We start from the raw sequence: 21,814 nt of genomic DNA, 5'->3' as shown, positions 1-21,814 counted from the left end.
AACAGGAAAGAACGTGAACCTTGTGCGACATGGGTCGGGGAAGGGTGGAGAGAGAGAGGGAATGCAGGGGTTACTTGAAGTTCGAGAAATAAAAGTTCATACCACTGATTTGGAAGCTGCCCAAGTCAAATATGAGATGCTGTTTCTCCAATTTGCGATTCGCTTCACTCTGACAACGGAGGTGGCTGAGGATGGAAAGGTCAGTGTGGGAAGTGAGGAGGAATGCCTTCAGTGAATACAGAGGATAATTATCCATTTCAGATTCCATCCACATCCCATGGTTACAGAAAGAGATTGTTCTCCAATGGGTCCTATCCATTTGTTGGCTACATCCTAAATGCTTTGGTGTAATCCTTAATCATGTCAGCAGTGATATTGTGTGCCACCCATTTGTTTTGTAAGCATTTTTTACGTATTGTCCAATACTCATTTTTTATTCCATATTCTCCCTTTTCTTCATTCCTTGTCAACATTTGTCTTCCAAAAGCAATAGGATAAATGTGGAACATCAATAGCTCCCTTCTTCAAAGTAATATAGTAGGGGTGAGAAAGTGGGGAGAGACACTCAACAGGCTTTGTCCCTCCCCATTCCTTCATCAACATTTTCCCCTCCTATTATGAAACATCGTCTATCCACGTCCCACTGAGATGCTGCTTGACCTGCTGAGTTACTCCAGCAGTTATTGTTCGACTCATTATCCTTTCAAAAGTAACGTGTACATTTTCAATGATCTTATTATATTTCGTTGATGCTACTGCATATTCAAGCATGTATCGCTGGTTGACATTGCATTGTAATGAATATATGGCTTCATCCAAATAAGCTATTTTTAAATTAACAATTATAGATGTGCTGGGTTTGATTAAACACACTCTGATGATTCGTTGGGAAGTTAGGTTCGTGCTCTGGGACAAATGAGTAGGCTCATCAGAAGCTACAAATCAACTATTGAGTATTGATCAGGATATCTGACAACTGGGAGACAGAATAATGTAAGTGTATCCGTCAGGGAATACCACTAAGGGAAAGGTGACGTGAAGACAGAGACAGAAATAGTGACAACAGAAGGAGAAAAAGTTGATGGTGAAATAAAGAAGAGTAAGCGACTCAACAGAGGAGGGTGTTAAACAGGAATAGAGGGAAAGGAGTCAGAGAGAAAGAGACGGCGGAACCACATGTGTCAGGGAATGGGAGAAACATTAGGGAAAGAGGGAAGTGTTGGTGAGGAGGAAAGACGATGGAGAGAGACGACGAGAGGGTGAGAGGTGGCAGAAAAGAGGCAGAACCAACGGGGAGAGGGGAATGCGATGGTGATGAAAAGAAGTGAGCAGAGTAAAGAACAGAGAGGCAATGGAGAAGAGCAGAGAAAGTGGTGGCGAGATCACAGGGGGGGGGGGTGGGTAGAGGTGATCGAGAGTGTCAGGGATGTGGTGACACTAACAGAGGAGGAGATAGGCAACATGAAGTGGGGCAATGGGAGAGGCAACAGTGGGGCAATGGGAGAGGTGACAGTGGGGCAATGGGAGAGGTGACAGTGGGGCAATGGGAGAGGTGACAGTGGGGCAATGGGAGAGGTGGCAGTGGGGCAATGGGAGAGGTGACAGTGGGGCAATGGTAGAGGTGCCCGACGGAGTCAAAAGAGGGAAACAGAAGATGTAGTACAGACCCGAACTACACATTTCTTCCAGAACCAAGTAAACTCTTCCCCTGATTTACTTTGTAGATGTTCAGTAATAAAATAATAAATTATTCATAAAATGAAATAAAATGTTTGACACTCTCAATACCAGTGTCTTGTTGTTGATTCCTCTTCACTAACAAAATAAATCATGTGATTTCTCTGAAATACTACATTAAATGAAAATTATGGTGAAAATAGCTGTAAATTAAGCAGCCAGTTATCACAATCTCCAGAAGAAACAGTTGTGAAAGAGGCAGGTGAAAACAGGGATAATATGATTCAAAGGGCATAGGTTCAGTGGGGGTCATGATGGTACAACAGATAAAGAACTAGGTGGAGAGATGCTGAGGGTCGTTGGAGAATGCTCGTCCCTCAGGTACCCGGTTCTTACTCATGTTTGTATAAGGGCGAGGATAACACAGAATGTGTGCACACTGTCCATGACACATGCGACCATTCAAATACAGGGCGAAAAGAGTAGTGCAGTAGCGACAGAGGGTGGCATGATGGATGGAACGGACACTGCTCTCTGCAGCAGAGACAGAGAGCAAATCCACCATGTGGAAAAAAAGGAATGACAGATGATGGGCACACATGCGAGGCTTCGGCTGTGGGCCCTGTTGACGGTAACATCGGGAGCTGACCTGGTTGGAGACCGACTCCGAACTCCAGCTATAGTAGCTTCGTCCGCCCCCAATCGTGGGACTTGAATCGGCCCGTTCACGGGGCCTTTTATCGGCCGGCAGGAGCTCTCCCCCCCAGGAGTTCCGCCCTTTCTGTCCGAGGTCTACACAGACCTTTCTGTCCTAGGTCTCCTCCATTGTCAGAGTGAGGCTAATTGTAAATTGGAGGAACAGCATCTCATATTCCGATTGGACAGCTTACAGCCCAGTGGTATGAATATTGATTTCTCTAACTTCAGGTAGCCCCGACATTGCCTCTCTCTCCATCCCTCCCCCACCAAGCCGCACCAGCTTCTCGTTTTCACTCAATAAACAGCCACCAGTGGCCAGTTTTCTTTATAATAGTTACTTTTTTGCATATCTTTCATTCATTGTTCTTCATCTCTCCACATCACCGTCTATAGCTTTCTTTTCCCCCATCCCTAACCAGTCTGAAGAAGGGTATCGACTAGAACCGTCACTGATTCCTTCTCTCCAGAGATGCTGCCTGCCCCGCTGAATTACTCCAGCAATTTGTGTCTATCTTCAGTTTAAACCAGCATCTGCAGTTCCGTCTCGCACATATATTCTGCTTCCAGTTCCAGGTCAAAAGAGGTTAGAGAGAAACAAAATGTCTTCAGAAGAGTCCGGCAAAACAGTGCAGTATTTACTGTGTACCCTGGTCCACTGAGTGCAGAATAATGGCCAAGGCTAATGTGTCTGGGCCTATTGGAGATGCATTTATCAACATTGAGAGTGTGTTATTTATTATCTAGGCCACTGGTTCTACCCTGCTTGTAGTGCTGCTATCTAACCAAGTGATGGCGGTGTGGTGCAGTTTCAGAGTGTGGATCTGCAGCTGACCCTGACTGTGGAGACTGCAGGTGCTTGAATCCCGAGCAAAGGTTGAACTGCTGGAAGAATTATGTGGGTCAGGCAGCATCTGTGGAAGCAGAAGATGGTCGATGTTTCGAGTTGAGACGCTGCGTCTATAGACTATTATTATTATTATTTCACTATTATTGTTTGTTTTTTATGTGTACGTATAAATATATAGATATATATACATATACATATCAAATATATATATATAGATATATATATATATATATACACACACACACATATATTTATATATATATATATGCACACAATTAATATTTTTGTCTTATTTCTTACATATGTGTGTATGTCTGTAAATATCTGTATTTGTTTTTGTACAAACACTGAAACACTATTTGACTCTTAACTTTTGACTTGACTCTTGCACAAGTTTGTTCCCCTGCAAATCTGTCAGTGGAGAGCAGTCTGAACAATGCCATATACAGTATTTATTTGAAATAAGGCTTCCTGTTTGTAAAACCACAGAGTAAAGGATGCCGCTGTTAGTCCAGTTCTGCAGAACAGGAAACTGCAGATTGACAAGCAGGGCAATTGTACATGAAGCAAATTATATGTGTGTACGTGAAGTGGGTCACAGGTTTACTCGGACATCTCCTTGAAATGACCACTTCTCAGTGTAATAATTTGACCAATATTAGCGTGTGTTTTGTCTTCCAAAACTAAACTTTATTCAGAATAAATAATACATACAAAAACAAAAACTATGGAAGAATCTCTGTAGGATGTCCAAGAGACCACCAGGGGCGCCGGGGAGATCGCCGCCCTGCCAACTAACAGTTTTTCCTTTCCTTTTCTTATTTTTTAGTTTGTTAAAAGTTTGTTTCAATGTTCTTCGGTTTGTTTTATGTGGAGGGAGGGGGGAGGGGACCAGGGAAACATTTTTTTCAAGCTATTACCTTCCCAGGGATGTGATCAATTTTCAGATCACATTCTCCGGGCTCTGCGGCCTTCTATCAATGGAGCTGGAGGCCTCCGCGGACTGTCGTGAGCCCCACCGCGGGGCGTGGAATTAACATCGGAGCGGATCCGTTCAAAGGCTGGTGGCGACCAGTGACTAAATGGTGGCAGCACACTAACATGGCTCTCAACACCAGCAAAACCAAGGAACTGGTTGTGGACTTCGGAAAGGGTAGGATGGGGACCCACAGTCCAGTTTATATCAACGGTTCGATGGTGGAAAGGTCAAGAGCTTCAAATTCCTGGGCGTGCATTTCTCTGAAGGTCTCTCCTGATGAGCACAATTACACCGGTCTGTACAGTATGCACAGAACAGCCCACTGAGTCCATGTGCAAGAGGTGCCAATTTTGGCGTCATTTCCCAGTCCCAACTGAAGCTGGACACAAAGAGCCCGTTGCATCCGCCGTCTGCACCCCTCTCCCCGCCCGGCCCTCTTCACCCCTCCTTCCCCTGGGGTGCGGATGGAGGGGGGGGGCACCTCCCGCAACTGACAATTATCTATTCTACATTTTCCTTCATCTCCACGCGTGCACGGTAAGAACCCCCCCCCCCCGGTTCCTCTCACTGGGCCCTTTGTCTAGCGTCCGCCGCCGTCGCCATCTCCCTCCATCCCATCTCCGGTTCCAGATCCACGGGGCGAAAATGGTCCGGACTTGGCGGCCTCCTCTCTCCCGGCGAGCCGGGCCTGCGGCTGGGGTACAGCCTAGCCCCCAGGCTGCTCGCCACCGTCGAGGCCCTGCACTGCTTCCCGCCGCGCTCTGCGGGAACCTCCCCGGGATGGTTCTCGTTGCCGCGACAGTAAGCCAGGCCTCAGGTACAGACCTGTTCTCAGGTACAGACCGTCGGGAAGCAACCTTCCGGTGGGACGACGTGAAATGTGACGGACTATTATTGTATTGGAAGGGGCCTGTGTGAGAGGAACATGTGCAATGGGTAGTCATCAGGTCAGAGATTTTGGGAGCAGAATTGGGCCATTCAGCCCATCAAGTCAACTCCACCATTTAATCATGGCTGATCTATCTCTCCCTCTTAACCCCATTCTCATGCCTTCTTCCCTATCCAGGCCTTTGAGAGGTGCTGGGTGGGATTGGGAAACTTACTGCAAAGAGTGAGATGAAAATGGTGAAGTTCCCATGGGATGTGGACATTGTTATGTTTCCGCAAGCCTTTTAAAGAGACTTAACTAAATATGGAAGCAATTCTTCAGTATATTAATGGAGGACAATAACTCCATAGGGTGGCAAAACGCTTTAACTCCCCTTTCCATTCCCACACTGACATTTTTATCCCGGGCCTCCTCCACTGTCAGAGTGAGGCCCAGTGCTAATGCGTGGAACAGCACCTCACATTTCGCTTGGGCAGCTTACACCCCAGCGGCATGAACATTGACTTCTCTAACTTAAACTAACCCTTGCTTGCCCTCACTCTCCATCCACCCCTTCTCAGTTGTCTTGCTGTCTCCGACTATATATTATCTCTGTTTGCTTTGTTGTTAACTTCGCCCAACAAACAATGATCTATTCTACATATTCCTTCATCTCCATTTCCTTTGTACTGTTTTCACACCTTACGCTTCCTTAACTATGTATCTCCCTCTCCCCTGAAGAAGGGTCTCGACCCTAGGATGTAAACCACGTAGTTTACACCCCAGCAGTATGAACATTGACCTCTCCAATTTCAGGTAGTCCTTGCTTTCTCCCCCTTTCCCCCTCCCCTTCCCAGCTCTCCCACAGCCCAATGTTTCCGCCTCTTCCTTTCTTCTTCCCGACCCCCCACCCCACATCAGTCTGAAGAAGGGTCTCGACCCGAAACATCATCTATTCCTTCTCTCCATAGATGCTGCCTCACTCGCTGAATCTCCAGTATTTTTTTTGTCTACTTTCGATTTTTCCAGCATCTGCAGTTCCTTCTTAAACAAGTGTTCAGATCGTGTTCTGGTGCACCCAGAAGTGGCATTGAAACGCAGCGTCTCAACTCGAAACATCGACCATTCTTCTGCTTCCACAGATGCTACCTGACCCACAGAATTCTTCCAGCAGTTCAACCTTTGCTCGGGATTCCAGCATCTGCAGTCTCCACAGTCAGGGTCAGCTGCAGATCCACACTCTGAAACTGCACCACACCGCCATCACTTGGTTAGATAGCAGAACTACAAGCAGGGTAGAACCAGTGGCCTAGATAATAAATAACACACTCTCAATGTTGATAAATGCATCTCCAATAGGCCCAGACACATTAGCCTTGGCCATTATTCTGCACTCAGTGGACCAGGGTACACAGTAAATACTGCACTGTTTTGCCGGACTCTTCTGAAGACATTTTGTTTCTCTCTAACCTCTTTTGACCTGGAACTGGAAGCAGAATATATGTGCGAGAGGGAACTGCAGATGCTGGTTTAAACTGAAGATAGACACAAATTGCTGGAGTAATTCAGCGGGGCAGGCAGCATCTCTGGAGAGAAGGAATCAGTGACGGTTCTAGTCGATACCCTTCTTCAGACTGGTTAGGGATGGGGGAAAAGAGAGATATAGACGGTGATGTGGAGAGATGAAGAACAATGAATGAAAGATATGCAAAAAAGTAACTATTATAAAGAAAACTGGCCACTGGTGGCTGTTTATTGAGTGAAAACGAGAAGCTGGTGCGGCTTGGGTGGGGGAGGGATGGAGAGAGAGGGAATGCCAGGGCTACCTGAAGTTAGAGAAATCAATATTCATACCACTGGGCTGTAAGCTGTCCAATCGGAATATGAGATGCTGTTCCTCCAATTTACAATTAGCCTCACTCTGACAATGGAGGAGACCTAGGACAGAAAGGTCTGTGTAGACCTCGGACAGAAAGGGCGGAACTCCTGGGGGGGGGGGGGGGGGGGGAGAGCTCCTGCCGGCCGATAAAAGGCCCCGTGAACGGGCCGATTCAAGTCCCACGATTGGGGGCGGACGAAGCTGCTATAGCTGGATTTCGGAGTCGGTCTCCAACCAGGTCAGCTCCCGATGTTACCGTCAACAGGGCCCACAGCCGAAGCCTCGCATGTGTGCCCATCATCTGTCATTCCTTTTTTTCCACATGGTGGATTTGCTCCCTGTCTCTGTTGCAGAGAGCAGTGTCCGTTCCATCCATCATGGCACCCTCTGTCGCTACTGCATTACTCTTTTCACCCTGTACTTGAATGGTCGCATGTTCCATGGACAGTGTGCACACATTCTGTGTTATCCTCGCCCTTATACAAACATGAGTAAGAACCGGGTACCTGAGGGACGAGCATTCTCCAACGACCCTCTGCATCTCTCCACCTAGTTCTTTATCTGTCGTACCATCATGACCCCCCACTGAACCTATGCCCTTTGAATCATATTATCCCTGTTTTCACCTGCTTCTTTCACAACTGTTTCTTCTGGAGATTGTGATAGCTGGCTGCTTAATTTACAGCTATTTTCACCATAATTTTCATTTAATGTAGTATCTCAGAGAAATCATATGGTTCATATGGAGAGGAATCAACAACCAGACACTGGTATTGAGAGCGTCAAGCGTTTTATTTCATTTTATGAATCATTTATTATTTGATTACTGAACATCTACAAAGTAAATCAGGGGAAGAGATTACTTGTCTCCGGAGAAGTACGGTCTGAAGAAGGGTTTCGGCCCGAAACGTCGCCTATTTCCTTCGCTCCATAGATGCTGCTGCACCCGCTGAGTTTCCCCAGCAATTTTGTGTACCTTTGAAGAGATTACTTGGTTCTGGAAGAAATGTGTAGTTCGGGTCAGTACTAAATCTTCTGTTTCCCTCTTTTGACTCCGTCGGGCACCTCTCCCATTGCCCCACTGTGTCACCTCTCCCATTTCCCCACTCTCTGTCACATATCCAATTTCCTCACTCCCTGTTGCCTCTCCCATTGCCCCACTTCATGTTGCCTATCTCCTCCTCTGTTAGCGTCACCACATCCCTGACTCTCTCGATCACCTCTACCCCCCCCCCCCCCGTGATCTCTCTACCACTTTCTCTGCTCTTCTCCATTGCCTCTCTCTGTTCTTTACTCTGCTCACTTCTTTTCATGACCATCGCATTCCTCTCTCCCCGTTGGCTCTGCCTCATTTCTGTCACCTCTCACCCTCTCGTCGTCTCTTTCCATCGTCTTTCCTCCTCACCAACACTTCCCTCTTTCCCTAATGTTTCTCCCATTCCCTGACACATGTGGTTCCGACGTCTCTTTCACTCTGACTCCTTTCCCTCTATTCCTGTTTAACACCCTCCTCTGTTGAGTCGCTTACTCTTCTTTATTTCACCATCAACTTTTTCTCCTTCTGTTGTCACTCTTTCTGTCTCTGTCTTCTCGTCACCTTTCCCTTACTGGTATTCCCTGACGGATACACTTACATTATTCTGTCTCCCAGTTGTCAGATATCCTGATCAATACTCAATAGGGTGTGTTGATTTGTAGCTTCTGATGAGCCTACTCATTTGTCCCAGAGCACGAACCTAACTTCCCAACGAATCATCAAAGTTTGTACACATTAATCAAACCCAGCACATCTATAATTGTTCATTTTAAAAATAGCTTATTTGGATTAAGCCATATATTCATTACAATGCAATGTCTACCAGCGATACATGCTTGAATATGTAGTAGCATCAACGTAATATAATAAGATCATTGAACATTTACCCGTTACTTTTGAAAGGATAATGAGTCGAACAATAACTGCTGGAGTAACTCAGCAGGTCAAGCAGCATCTCAATGGGACGTGGATAGACGATGTTTCATAATAGGAGGGGAAAAGGTTGATGAAGGAATGGGGCGGGACAAAGCCTGTTGAGTGTCTCTCCCCATTTTCTCTCCATATTTCTCACCCCTACTACATTACTTTGAAGAAGGGAGTTATTGATGTTCGAGATTTATCCTATTGCTTTTGGAAGACAAATGTTGTCAAGGAATGAAGAAAAGGGAGAATATGGAATAAAAAATGAGTATCGGACAATACGTAAAAATGCTTACAAAACAAATGGGGGGCACAGCATATCACTGCTGACATGATTAAGGATTACACCAAAGCATTTAGGATGTAGCCAACAAATGGGGACCAATCTCTTTCTGTAACCATGGGATGTAGATGGAATCTGAAATGGATAATTATCCTCTGTATTCACTGAAGGGATTCCTCTTCACTTCCCACACTGACCTTTCCATCCTCAGCCACCTCCATTGTCAGAGTGAAGCGAATCGCAAATTGGAGGAACAGCATCTCATATTTGACTTGGGCAGCTTCCAAATCAGTGGTATGAACTTTTATTTCTCGTACTTCAAGTAACCCCTGCATTCCCTCTCTACTCCACCCTTGCCCGACCCATGTCGCACAAGGTTCTCGTTCTTTCCTGTTCCATTTATCGTCATTACTTTTAAAAATATCTTTAATTTATTGTTCTACATTTCTCCATATCACTGTCTATATCTCTCGTTTCCCTTTCCCCTGACTAGTCTGAAGACGGGTCTGGACCCGCAACGTTACCCATTCCCCACTCCAGAGATGCTGCCTGTCCCGCTGAATTATTCCAGCATTTTGTGTCTTTTCTTCGGTTTAAACCGACATCTGCAATTCCTTCCTACACCTCAGTTTCATCGATGCTTTTATCCCTTGCCCCGGAGGTAGGATAAGACCTCTGTAATTGAATATCCATGGAACCGGAAGCTCACGTCAAGGTGAAGTAGGACTAAAAGCTCAAGAACAGGTCTGGTGCAGTCCAGGATAGCCACAGCACGGGAGAAGGCCATTCCGTCCATTGTGTCTGTGGAAAGGTAGTCTACTGGTCCAACTAATGTTTTCCTTTAACCAGTTTGCTTGGCCCCCTGTAAACACCACAATGGAATCTGTCCTGAATCACATTCAAATGACGGCGATATTGAGTAGATGCCTCCCAGCTCTATATTGATGTCTGGTGCCTTAAGGTCCCAATTGCAGATGGTTTCAGGTGCTGATGGGGACATCTGGTTGGCTTTTCCCTGAGGCTGGTTCTCCATGGTGAAGGTCGATCGTCCATCTGGTGACGGTGCCGAGGACATGGAAGATGCTGATCCCTGAGTGGTGAGCACACGGAGAGTGAAGGAGGGAGCTCACTGATATCTTGCTCCATATTAATGGTCCTTCTCGGGCTGTTGGTGAGCCCCAAATCTCAACGTGCCCGGGAATATGTGTCAGTGAGTTGGAGAAGTTCCTCTGAGTGTTTACCGTCACAATGTCGACTCCAGGTGAGGTCTGAGCGCACTTTATATCTTGTCTTGAGGCTGATCACATTCCCAGCGGATCATGTGTGGAACTACTTTACCTCCCAACAGCTCATGGGATAGACTCCGACTGTGACTAATGAGGGGGATAGAGCTGGGAGAATGTTTCCCCTCCTATGTCCCTGGAGGGGGATATGTGCCATCAGACCGCACGGAGAGAGTGGGTGGTTAAGGAGGGGGTAAGGGGTGGAGGTCGTGGCATCGTGTGTACTGAGGATACGTGCTCTCTGATCCAGCTGAGCCTGCCGAGTGGGGGGGGGGGGGAGGGGTAGATGTGAATAGATATTTGGTGCTGTCCAGAAGCAACGGCTTGGGACTGGGATGTCAAGCCAGTGCATGTGACCTTCAAGTGGTGATTGACGCAGAGCGAGGGGAGTGGCACCCAGCTGGGGGAGGTTGGGGTACCATTGAGGAAGGAAGCTGTGATGTGTAAGGATGTGGGCAGGTGGGGGAGGAGAAAGAGAGGGACCGAGAACGGGGTTTATCCGTTGGGTAAGTTAAACAGCTGCTTCCCAATTAGGGAACAGCAGAAATGTTTATCACATTATTGGATCCGAACCAATTCATCACATTAGAAAATATTTGTTCAGGCATCGTTGCAGCACTTTTTATTGCCATTGAATCTTCCTTCGAAAGCTCTGGTAACAACTTCTCATCTTTCGCAACTTTTTCCTGTAACTCAGCCATATTCTTTACAGTCGTCAATGCCTCAATCCGCTCCAAGAAGCCCGATTTTGCATCATTTTTCTCATCCTGCATCATGACGTCAATGTAGGCTGGAGTGGATAATGGGTTCGGTTTCAGAGCTATTTCATCAAGTCGTTTAAGGCTCCTGGATAATTGTTGAATCAGCTCCAGCACTTTGCCTCGAACCGCACCATACTCCTGCTCAAGTGACTCCTTGACTTTCTGCTTGTTCGTCTTCACACCGTGGGCCTTCTCTTTCAGCTCATTGTATGTCTTCTTTGCCATTCTTTTTTCGCAGACAACCAGGTACCAATCTCTTTCGTGATTTGCCCAGTCACATTTCTGAGGACAGACTGTGCATTTTCCCGATGAGTCCATCGATGTGCACCAATTCCCCATTGAACTGAAAACAAAACAAGGAGCGTCACAGGTGAATTCACATTGCTGACAATTGTTTGCGAGGTATAGAACAAACTTCCTGTGTTTAACAACAACATTAACTTCATACTCAAAATCTTTATTTGCATCCAGATTGGCCTGGTTTTGGTCCAAAACCTGTTGCGTTATCCTGACTTCCTCCAGTTTTGCCTGTCCTGCTTGGACCTGCATCTGCAATCCCTCCACTATAGCCTCCAACTACTTACGCTCCTTCAGAACCTCCTTGGTCAAACATAAGCTTTTTGCTTCCATAGCGTTCAGAGCTGTAAAGAATTTCTTCATATTCTTTGCTCCCATATTCCAAATCATTGCAGCAAAGGTAATATCATCCTCTTCCTCTTTCCCGCAGTCACCGGATGTCCCCAAATTGCCCGTGTTTTCAGATATTGGACGCTGTGCAAAAATGGCAGAATTGTTAAACTTGAAGTACATTGGCATACCTGACTCGTCTTTGGGACACGGTATTCCAGCTTTATTCAAGGCATCCAGAATGGGGGGCTGCTCTCCATCTGCGAATGTCACCAAGATCCTAATGTTTTCTGCAATATCTTTGCCAAAGATAGAAAGAATCGAATCAAAGACTTATTTCTGCGTGTGAGTCAGGCGAGCCAGGGAGTCTTGAGCAACAAAACACACGGCGTCGGTATGATCAATACCCTGTGGAGAAGAGAAGTACTCACGGATTTGTTCAGTGATCCGTTTATCCCGGCTGATGCCCATGGTGTCCCCGAATCCTGGCGTGTCGATGATCGTCAGTGAGTAATCGATGTTAAATCCTACCTGATGGTGGAGCAGGTAGGCAGTGATGGAGGATGTCTGACTCTCAACCTGGGATTTTCCTGTCTTTTCATTTATTAACTTGTATCTGAAGTTGTCTCCCCATTCCACGCCCAAGATGTAGTTGATCATCCCATTGATGAGGGTTGTCTTTCCTGACCCAGTTGCTCCCAGAACCATAATTGTTTTCATTTTGTGTGCTTTTGTGTGTTTTCCAAAGGAGCATTTCACAAGCTGTTTGGACTTATTAACCACCTCCTCTGCAGGTTTAGCTTGTAAATGGAAGGGGTTCCTCTGGATATTAATTGCGTTTCTCCGAGAAGATCCAGGGTTATTTTGTTTTGGTCATTTTTTTTATTTATTGAAACCTCCTCACTTTCGGCACTAGATCCGGCTTCCCCACAGTCAGCAGACACTCGGACTCTGTAGACGGTCTTGGGTTTCAATCCCACTAAACGATAGTGGCGTTGTCGGTCGGATGACTTAACCTCTTCCCATAACTTACCCTCCATGTTTGTTTTAACTGACGGTTCTTCTCTATATTCAATTCTGTACCGAAATATTTTAACATCAACTCCTATCTGAATTGGTTCATTCCAGTGCAGTATTGGGCTGGGTGAACAATCCTGGATGACTGGTTTACTAGGTGGACCTGCTGGCCGGGTGATGCCCCTGTAGCTCTCACTAGCCTTGCTGACCCCTACCTTGGTCACTGCTCTGTATCGGAAGTGATACTCCTGGTGTGGCTGTAACCCAGGTATTGTGAAGGAGTGGCATTGATCAGGTGTATCCAGAATTGTCCATTCCTCCTGCTGGCTACCTCGGTACTCTACCTTGTAGCCCACAATCTCACTAGTACCACATCTTGGTGGCTGTAACTGCAGAGTCACACTGTCATGTGTTGTTCTACTAGACGTAGGTATCTCGGGTTGTGACGGAGGAACAAAGCTTTCGTTCTCCACAAACTCCCCCCCGTACAGGTAAATGGATGCTGGATAGGACATACAGGACTTTCATATGAAGAAAGACTGGATAGACTCGCCTTGTACTCGCTAGAATTTAGAAGATTGAGGGGGGATCTTATAGAAACTTACAACATTCTTAAGAGGTTGGACAGGCTAGATGCACGAAGATTGTTCCCGATGTTGGGGAATTCCAGAACAAGGGGGTCACAGTTTAAGGATAAGGGGGAAATCTTTTAGGACCGAGATGAGAAAAACAATTTTCACACACAGAGTGGTGAATCTCTGGAATTCTGTACCACAGAAGGTAGTTGACGCCAGTTCATTGGCTATATTTAAGAGGGAGTTAGATGTGGCCCTTGTGGCTAAAGGTTTCGGGGGGTATGGAGAGAAGGCAGGTACAGGATACTGAGTTTGATGATCAGCCACCATCATATTGAATGGCGGTGCAGGCTCGAAGGGCCGAATGGCCTACTCCTGCACCTATTTTCTATGTTTCTATGTACTTGAATGGTCGCATGTGTCATGGACAGTGTGCACACATTCTCTGTTATCCTCGCCTTTATCCAAACATGAGTAAGAACCGGGTACCTGAGGGACGAGTATTCTCCAACGATCCTCTGCATCTCTCTACCTGGTTCTTTATTAGTCATATCACTGACCCTTTGCCCTTGAATCATATTATCCCTGTTTTCACCTGCCTATTCCACAACTCTGTTTCTTCAGGTGATTGTGATAACTGGCTCCTTAATTTACAGCTATTTTCACCATCGTTTTCATGTCATGTAGTATTTCAGAGAAATCACATGATTTATTTTGCTAGTGGAGGGGAATCAACAACAAGACACTGGTATTGAAGGCGTCACGCATTTTATTTCATTTTATGAATCATTTATTATTTGATTACTGCACAACTTCAAAGCAAATCAGGGGAAGAGATTGCTTGGTTCTGGAAGAAATGTATAGTTCGGTTCTGTACTACATCTTCTGTTTCCCTCTTTTTGCTCCCTCGGTCACCTCTCCCATTGCCCCACTGTCACCTCTCCCATTGCCCCACTGTCACCTCTCCCATTGCCCCACTGTCACCTCTCCCATTGCCCCACTTTCTTGTCACATATCCCATTTCCTCACTCCCTGTTGCCTCTCCCATTGCCCCTCATCATGTTGCCTCTCTCCTCCTCTGTTTGCGTCACCACATCCCTGACTCTCTCGATCACCTCTAACTCCCCCCCCCCCGTGATCTCGCTACCAATGTATCTGCTCTTCTCCATTGCCTCTCTGTTCTTTACTCTGCTCACTTCTTTTCATCACCATCGCATTCCTCTCTCCCCAGTGGCTCTGCCTCTTTTCTGTCACCTCTCACCCTCTCGTCGTCTCTTTCCATCGTCTTTCCTCCTCACCAACACTTCCCTCTTTCCCTAATGTTTCTCCCATTCCCCGACACATGTGGTTCCGCCGTCTCTTTCTCTCTGACTCCTTTCCCTCTATTCCTGTTTAACACCCTCCTCTGTTGAGTCGCTTACTCTTCTTTATTTCACCATCAACTTTTTCTCCTTCTGTTGTCACTCTTTCTGTCTCTGTCTTCTCGTCACCTTTCCCTTACTGGTATTCCCTGACGGATACACTTACATTATTCTGTCTCCCAGTTGTCAGATATCCTGATCAATACTCAATAGGGTGTGTTGATTTGTAGCTTCTGATGAGCCTACTCATTTGTCCCAGAGCACGAACCTAACTTCCCAACGAATCATCAAAGTTTGTACACATTAATCAAACCCAGCACATCTATAATTGTTCATTTTAAAAATAGCTTATTTGGATTAAGCCATATATTCATTACAATGCAATGTCTACCAGCGATACATGCTTGAATATGTAGTAGCATCAACGTAATATAATAAGATCATTGAACATTTACCCGTTACTTTTGAAAGGATAATGAGTCGAACAATAACTGCTGGAGTAACTCAGCAGGTCAAGCAGCATCTCAATGGGACGTGGATAGACGATGTTTCATAATAGGAGGGGAAAAGGTTGATGAAGGAATGGGGCGGGACAAAGCCTGTTGAGTGTCTCTCCCCATTTTCTCTCCATATTTCTCACCCCTACTACATTACTTTGAAGAAGGGAGTTATTGATGTTCGAGATTTATCCTATTGCTTTTGGAAGACAAATGTTGTCAAGGAATGAAGAAAAGGGAGAATATGGAATAAAAAATGAGTATCGGACAATACGTAAAAATGCTTACAAAACAAATGGGGGGCACAGCATATCACTGCTGACATGATTAAGGATTACACCAAAGCATTTAGGATGTAGCCAACAAATGGGGACCAATCTCTTTCTGTAACCATGGGATGTAGATGGAATCTGAAATGGATAATTATCCTCTGTATTCACTGAAGGGATTCCTCTTCACTTCCCACACTGACCTTTCCATCCTCAGCCACCTCCATTGTCAGAGTGAAGCGAATCGCAAATTGGAGGAACAGCATCTCATATTTGACTTGGGCAGCTTCCAAATCAGTGGTATGAACTTTTATTTCTCGTACTTCAAGTAACCCCTGCATTCCCTCTCTACTCCACCCTTGCCCGACCCATGTCGCACAAGGTTCTCGTTCTTTCCTGTTCCATTTATCGTCATTACTTTTAAAAATATCTTTAATTTATTGTTCTACATTTCTCCATATCACTGTCTATATCTCTCGTTTCCCTTTCCCCTGACTAGTCTGAAGACGGGTCTGGACCCGCAACGTTACCCATTCCCCACTCCAGAGATGCTGCCTGTCCCGCTGAATTATTCCAGCATTTTGTGTCTTTCTTCGGTTTAAACCGACATCTGCAATTCCTTCCTACACCTCAGTTTCATCGATGCTTTTATCCCTTGCCCCGGAGGTAGGATAAGACCTCTGTAATTGAATATCCATGGAACCGGAAGCTCACGTCAAGGTGAAGTAGGACTAAAAGCTCAAGAACAGGTCTGGTGCAGTCCAGGATAGCCACAGCACGGGAGAAGGCCATTCCGTCCATTGTGTCTGTGGAAAGGTAGTCTACTGGTCCAACTAATGTTTTCCTTTAACCAGTTTGCTTGGCCCCCTGTAAACACCACAATGGAATCTGTCCTGAATCACATTCAAATGACGGCGATATTGAGTAGATGCCTCCCAGCTCTATATTGATGTCTGGTGCCTTAAGGTCCCAATTGCAGATGGTTTCAGGTGCTGATGGGGACATCTGGTTGGCTTTTCCCTGAGGCTGGTTCTCCATGGTGAAGGTCGATCGTCCATCTGGTGACGGTGCCGAGGACATGGAAGATGCTGATCCCTGAGTGGTGAGCACACGGAGAGTGAAGGAGGGAGCTCACTGATATCTTGCTCCATATTAATGGTCCTTCTCGGGCTGTTGGTGAGCCCCAAATCTCAACGTGCCCGGGAATATGTGTCAGTGAGTTGGAGAAGTTCCTCTGAGTGTTTACCGTCACAATGTCGACTCCAGGTGAGGTCTGAGCGCACTTTATATCTTGTCTTGAGGCTGATCACATTCCCAGCGGATCATGTGTGGAACTACTTTACCTCCCAACAGCTCATGGGATAGACTCCGACTGTGACTAATGAGGGGGATAGAGCTGGGAGAATGTTTCCCCTCCTATGTCCCTGGAGGGGGATATGTGCCATCAGACCGCACGGAGAGAGTGGGTGGTTAAGGAGGGGGTAAGGGGTGGAGGTCGTGGCATCGTGTGTACTGAGGATACGTGCTCTCTGATCCAGCTGAGCCTGCCGAGTGGGGGGGGGGGGGAGGGGTAGATGTGAATAGATATTTGGTGCTGTCCAGAAGCAACGGCTTGGGACTGGGATGTCAAGCCAGTGCATGTGACCTTCAAGTGGTGATTGACGCAGAGCGAGGGGAGTGGCACCCAGCTGGGGGAGGTTGGGGTACCATTGAGGAAGGAAGCTGTGATGTGTAAGGATGTGGGCAGGTGGGGGAGGAGAAAGAGAGGGACCGAGAACGGGGTTTATCCGTTGGGTAAGTTAAACAGCTGCTTCCCAATTAGGGAACAGCAGAAATGTTTATCACATTATTGGATCCGAACCAATTCATCACATTAGAAAATATTTGTTCAGGCATCGTTGCAGCACTTTTTATTGCCATTGAATCTTCCTTCGAAAGCTCTGGTAACAACTTCTCATCTTTCGCAACTTTTTCCTGTAACTCAGCCATATTCTTTACAGTCGTCAATGCCTCAATCCGCTCCAAGAAGCCCGATTTTGCATCATTTTTCTCATCCTGCATCATGACGTCAATGTAGGCTGGAGTGGATAATGGGTTCGGTTTCAGAGCTATTTCATCAAGTCGTTTAAGGCTCCTGGATAATTGTTGAATCAGCTCCAGCACTTTGCCTCGAACCGCACCATACTCCTGCTCAAGTGACTCCTTGACTTTCTGCTTGTTCGTCTTCACACCGTGGGCCTTCTCTTTCAGCTCATTGTATGTCTTCTTTGCCATTCTTTTTTCGCAGACAACCAGGTACCAATCTCTTTCGTGATTTGCCCAGTCACATTTCTGAGGACAGACTGTGCATTTTCCCGATGAGTCCATCGATGTGCACCAATTCCCCATTGAACTGAAAACAAAACAAGGAGCGTCACAGGTGAATTCACATTGCTGACAATTGTTTGCGAGGTATAGAACAAACTTCCTGTGTTTAACAACAACATTAACTTCATACTCAAAATCTTTATTTGCATCCAGATTGGCCTGGTTTTGGTCCAAAACCTGTTGCGTTATCCTGACTTCCTCCAGTTTTGCCTGTCCTGCTTGGACCTGCATCTGCAATCCCTCCACTATAGCCTCCAACTACTTACGCTCCTTCAGAACCTCCTTGGTCAAACATAAGCTTTTTGCTTCCATAGCGTTCAGAGCTGTAAAGAATTTCTTCATATTCTTTGCTCCCATATTCCAAATCATTGCAGCAAAGGTAATATCATCCTCTTCCTCTTTCCCGCAGTCACCGGATGTCCCCAAATTGCCCGTGTTTTCAGATATTGGACGCTGTGCAAAAATGGCAGAATTGTTAAACTTGAAGTACATTGGCATACCTGACTCGTCTTTGGGACACGGTATTCCAGCTTTATTCAAGGCATCCAGAATGGGGGGCTGCTCTCCATCTGCGAATGTCACCAAGATCCTAATGTTTTCTGCAATATCTTTGCCAAAGATAGAAAGAATCGAATCAAAGACTTATTTCTGCGTGTGAGTCAGGCGAGCCAGGGAGTCTTGAGCAACAAAACACACGGCGTCGGTATGATCAATACCCTGTGGAGAAGAGAAGTACTCACGGATTTGTTCAGTGATCCGTTTATCCCGGCTGATGCCCATGGTGTCCCCGAATCCTGGCGTGTCGATGATCGTCAGTGAGTAATCGATGTTAAATCCTACCTGATGGTGGAGCAGGTAGGCAGTGATGGAGGATGTCTGACTCTCAACCTGGGATTTTCCTGTCTTTTCATTTATTAACTTGTATCTGAAGTTGTCTCCCCATTCCACGCCCAAGATGTAGTTGATCATCCCATTGATGAGGGTTGTCTTTCCTGACCCAGTTGCTCCCAGAACCATAATTGTTTTCATTTTGTGTGCTTTTGTGTGTTTTCCAAAGGAGCATTTCACAAGCTGTTTGGACTTATTAACCACCTCCTCTGCAGGTTTAGCTTGTAAATGGAAGGGGTTCCTCTGGATATTAATTGCGTTTCTCCGAGAAGATCCAGGGTTATTTTGTTTTGGTCATTTTTTTTATTTATTGAAACCTCCTCACTTTCGGCACTAGATCCGGCTTCCCCACAGTCAGCAGACACTCGGACTCTGTAGACGGTCTTGGGTTTCAATCCCACTAAACGATAGTGGCGTTGTCGGTCGGATGACTTAACCTCTTCCCATAACTTACCCTCCATGTTTGTTTTAACTGACGGTTCTTCTCTATATTCAATTCTGTACCGAAATATTTTAACATCAACTCCTATCTGAATTGGTTCATTCCAGTGCAGTATTGGGCTGGGTGAACAATCCTGGATGACTGGTTTACTAGGTGGACCTGCTGGCCGGGTGATGCCCCTGTAGCTCTCACTAGCCTTGCTGACCCCTACCTTGGTCACTGCTCTGTATCGGAAGTGATACTCCTGGTGTGGCTGTAACCCAGGTATTGTGAAGGAGTGGCATTGATCAGGTGTATCCAGAATTGTCCATTCCTCCTGCTGGCTACCTCGGTACTCTACCTTGTAGCCCACAATCTCACTAGTACCACATCTTGGTGGCTGTAACTGCAGAGTCACACTGTCATGTGTTGTTCTACTAGACGTAGGTATCTCGGGTTGTGACGGAGGAACAAAGCTTTCGTTCTCCACAAACTCCCCCCCGTACAGGTAAATGGATGCTGGATAGGACATACAGGACTTTCATATGAAGAAAGACTGGATAGACTCGCCTTGTACTCGCTAGAATTTAGAAGATTGAGGGGGGATCTTATAGAAACTTACAACATTCTTAAGAGGTTGGACAGGCTAGATGCACGAAGATTGTTCCCGATGTTGGGGAATTCCAGAACAAGGGGGTCACAGTTTAAGGATAAGGGGGAAATCTTTTAGGACCGAGATGAGAAAAACAATTTTCACACACAGAGTGGTGAATCTCTGGAATTCTGTACCACAGAAGGTAGTTGACGCCAGTTCATTGGCTATATTTAAGAGGGAGTTAGATGTGGCCCTTGTGGCTAAAGGTTTCGGGGGGTATGGAGAGAAGGCAGGTACAGGATACTGAGTTTGATGATCAGCCACCATCATATTGAATGGCGGTGCAGGCTCGAAGGGCCGAATGGCCTACTCCTGCACCTATTTTCTATGTTTCTATGTACTTGAATGGTCGCATGTGTCATGGACAGTGTGCACACATTCTCTGTTATCCTCGCCTTTATCCAAACATGAGTAAGAACCGGGTACCTGAGGGACGAGTATTCTCCAACGATCCTCTGCATCTCTCTACCTGGTTCTTTATTAGTCATATCACTGACCCTTTGCCCTTGAATCATATTATCCCTGTTTTCACCTGCCTATTCCACAACTCTGTTTCTTCAGGTGATTGTGATAACTGGCTCCTTAATTTACAGCTATTTTCACCATCGTTTTCATGTCATGTAGTATTTCAGAGAAATCACATGATTTATTTTGCTAGTGGAGGGGAATCAACAACAAGACACTGGTATTGAAGGCGTCACGCATTTTATTTCATTTTATGAATCATTTATTATTTGATTACTGCACAACTTCAAAGCAAATCAGGGGAAGAGATTGCTTGGTTCTGGAAGAAATGTATAGTTCGGTTCTGTACTACATCTTCTGTTTCCCTCTTTTTGCTCCCTCGGTCACCTCTCCCATTGCCCCACTGTCACCTCTCCCATTGCCCCACTGTCACCTCTCCCATTGCCCCACTGTCACCTCTCCCATTGCCCCACTTTCTTGTCACATATCCCATTTCCTCACTCCCTGTTGCCTCTCCCATTGCCCCTCATCATGTTGCCTCTCTCCTCCTCTGTTTGCGTCACCACATCCCTGACTCTCTCGATCACCTCTAACTCCCCCCCCCCGTGATCTCGCTACCAATGTATCTGCTCTTCTCCATTGCCTCTCTGTTCTTTACTCTGCTCACTTCTTTTCATCACCATCGCATTCCCCTCTCCCCGTTGATTCTGCCTCTTTTCTGTCACCTCTCACCCTCTCGTCGTCTCTTTCCATCGTCTTTCCTCCTCACCAACACTTCCCTCTTTCCCTAATGTTTCTCCCATTCCCCGACACATGTGGTTCCGCCGTCTCTTTCTCTCTGACTCCTTTCCCTCTATTCCTGTTTAACACCCTCCTCTGTTGAGTCGCTTACTCTTCTTTATTTCACCATCAACTTTTTCTCCTTCTGTTGTCACTCTTTCTGTCTCTGTCTTCTCGTCACCTTTCCCTTAGTGGTATTCCCTGATGGATACACTTACATTATTCTGTCTCCCAGTTGTCAGATATCTTGATCAATACTCAATAGGGTGTGTTGATTTGTAGCTTCTGATGAGCCTACTCATTTGTCCCAGAGCACGAACCTAACTTCCCAACGAATCATCAGAGTTTGTACACATTAATCAAACCCAGCACATCTATAATTGTTAATTTAAAAAATAGCTTATTTGGATTAAGCCATATATTCATTACAATGCAATGTCTACCAGTTATACATGCTTGAATATGCAGTAGCATCAACGTAATATAATAAGATCATTGAACATTTACACGGGACTTTTGAAAGGATAATGAGTCGAACAATAACTGCTGGAATAACTCAGCAGGTCAAGCAGCATCTCAATGGGACGTGGATAAACGATGTTTCATAATAGGAGGGGAAAAGGTTGATGAAGGAATGGGGCGGGACAAAGTCTGTTGAG

This window comes from Amblyraja radiata, chromosome 30, assembly GCF_010909765.2.
Source record: "Amblyraja radiata isolate CabotCenter1 chromosome 30, sAmbRad1.1.pri, whole genome shotgun sequence".
Classification (NCBI taxonomy): Eukaryota; Metazoa; Chordata; class Chondrichthyes; order Rajiformes; family Rajidae; genus Amblyraja; species Amblyraja radiata.
The sequence above is the reverse complement of the archived record's forward strand: the minus strand, read 5'-3'. Positions refer to the sequence as shown.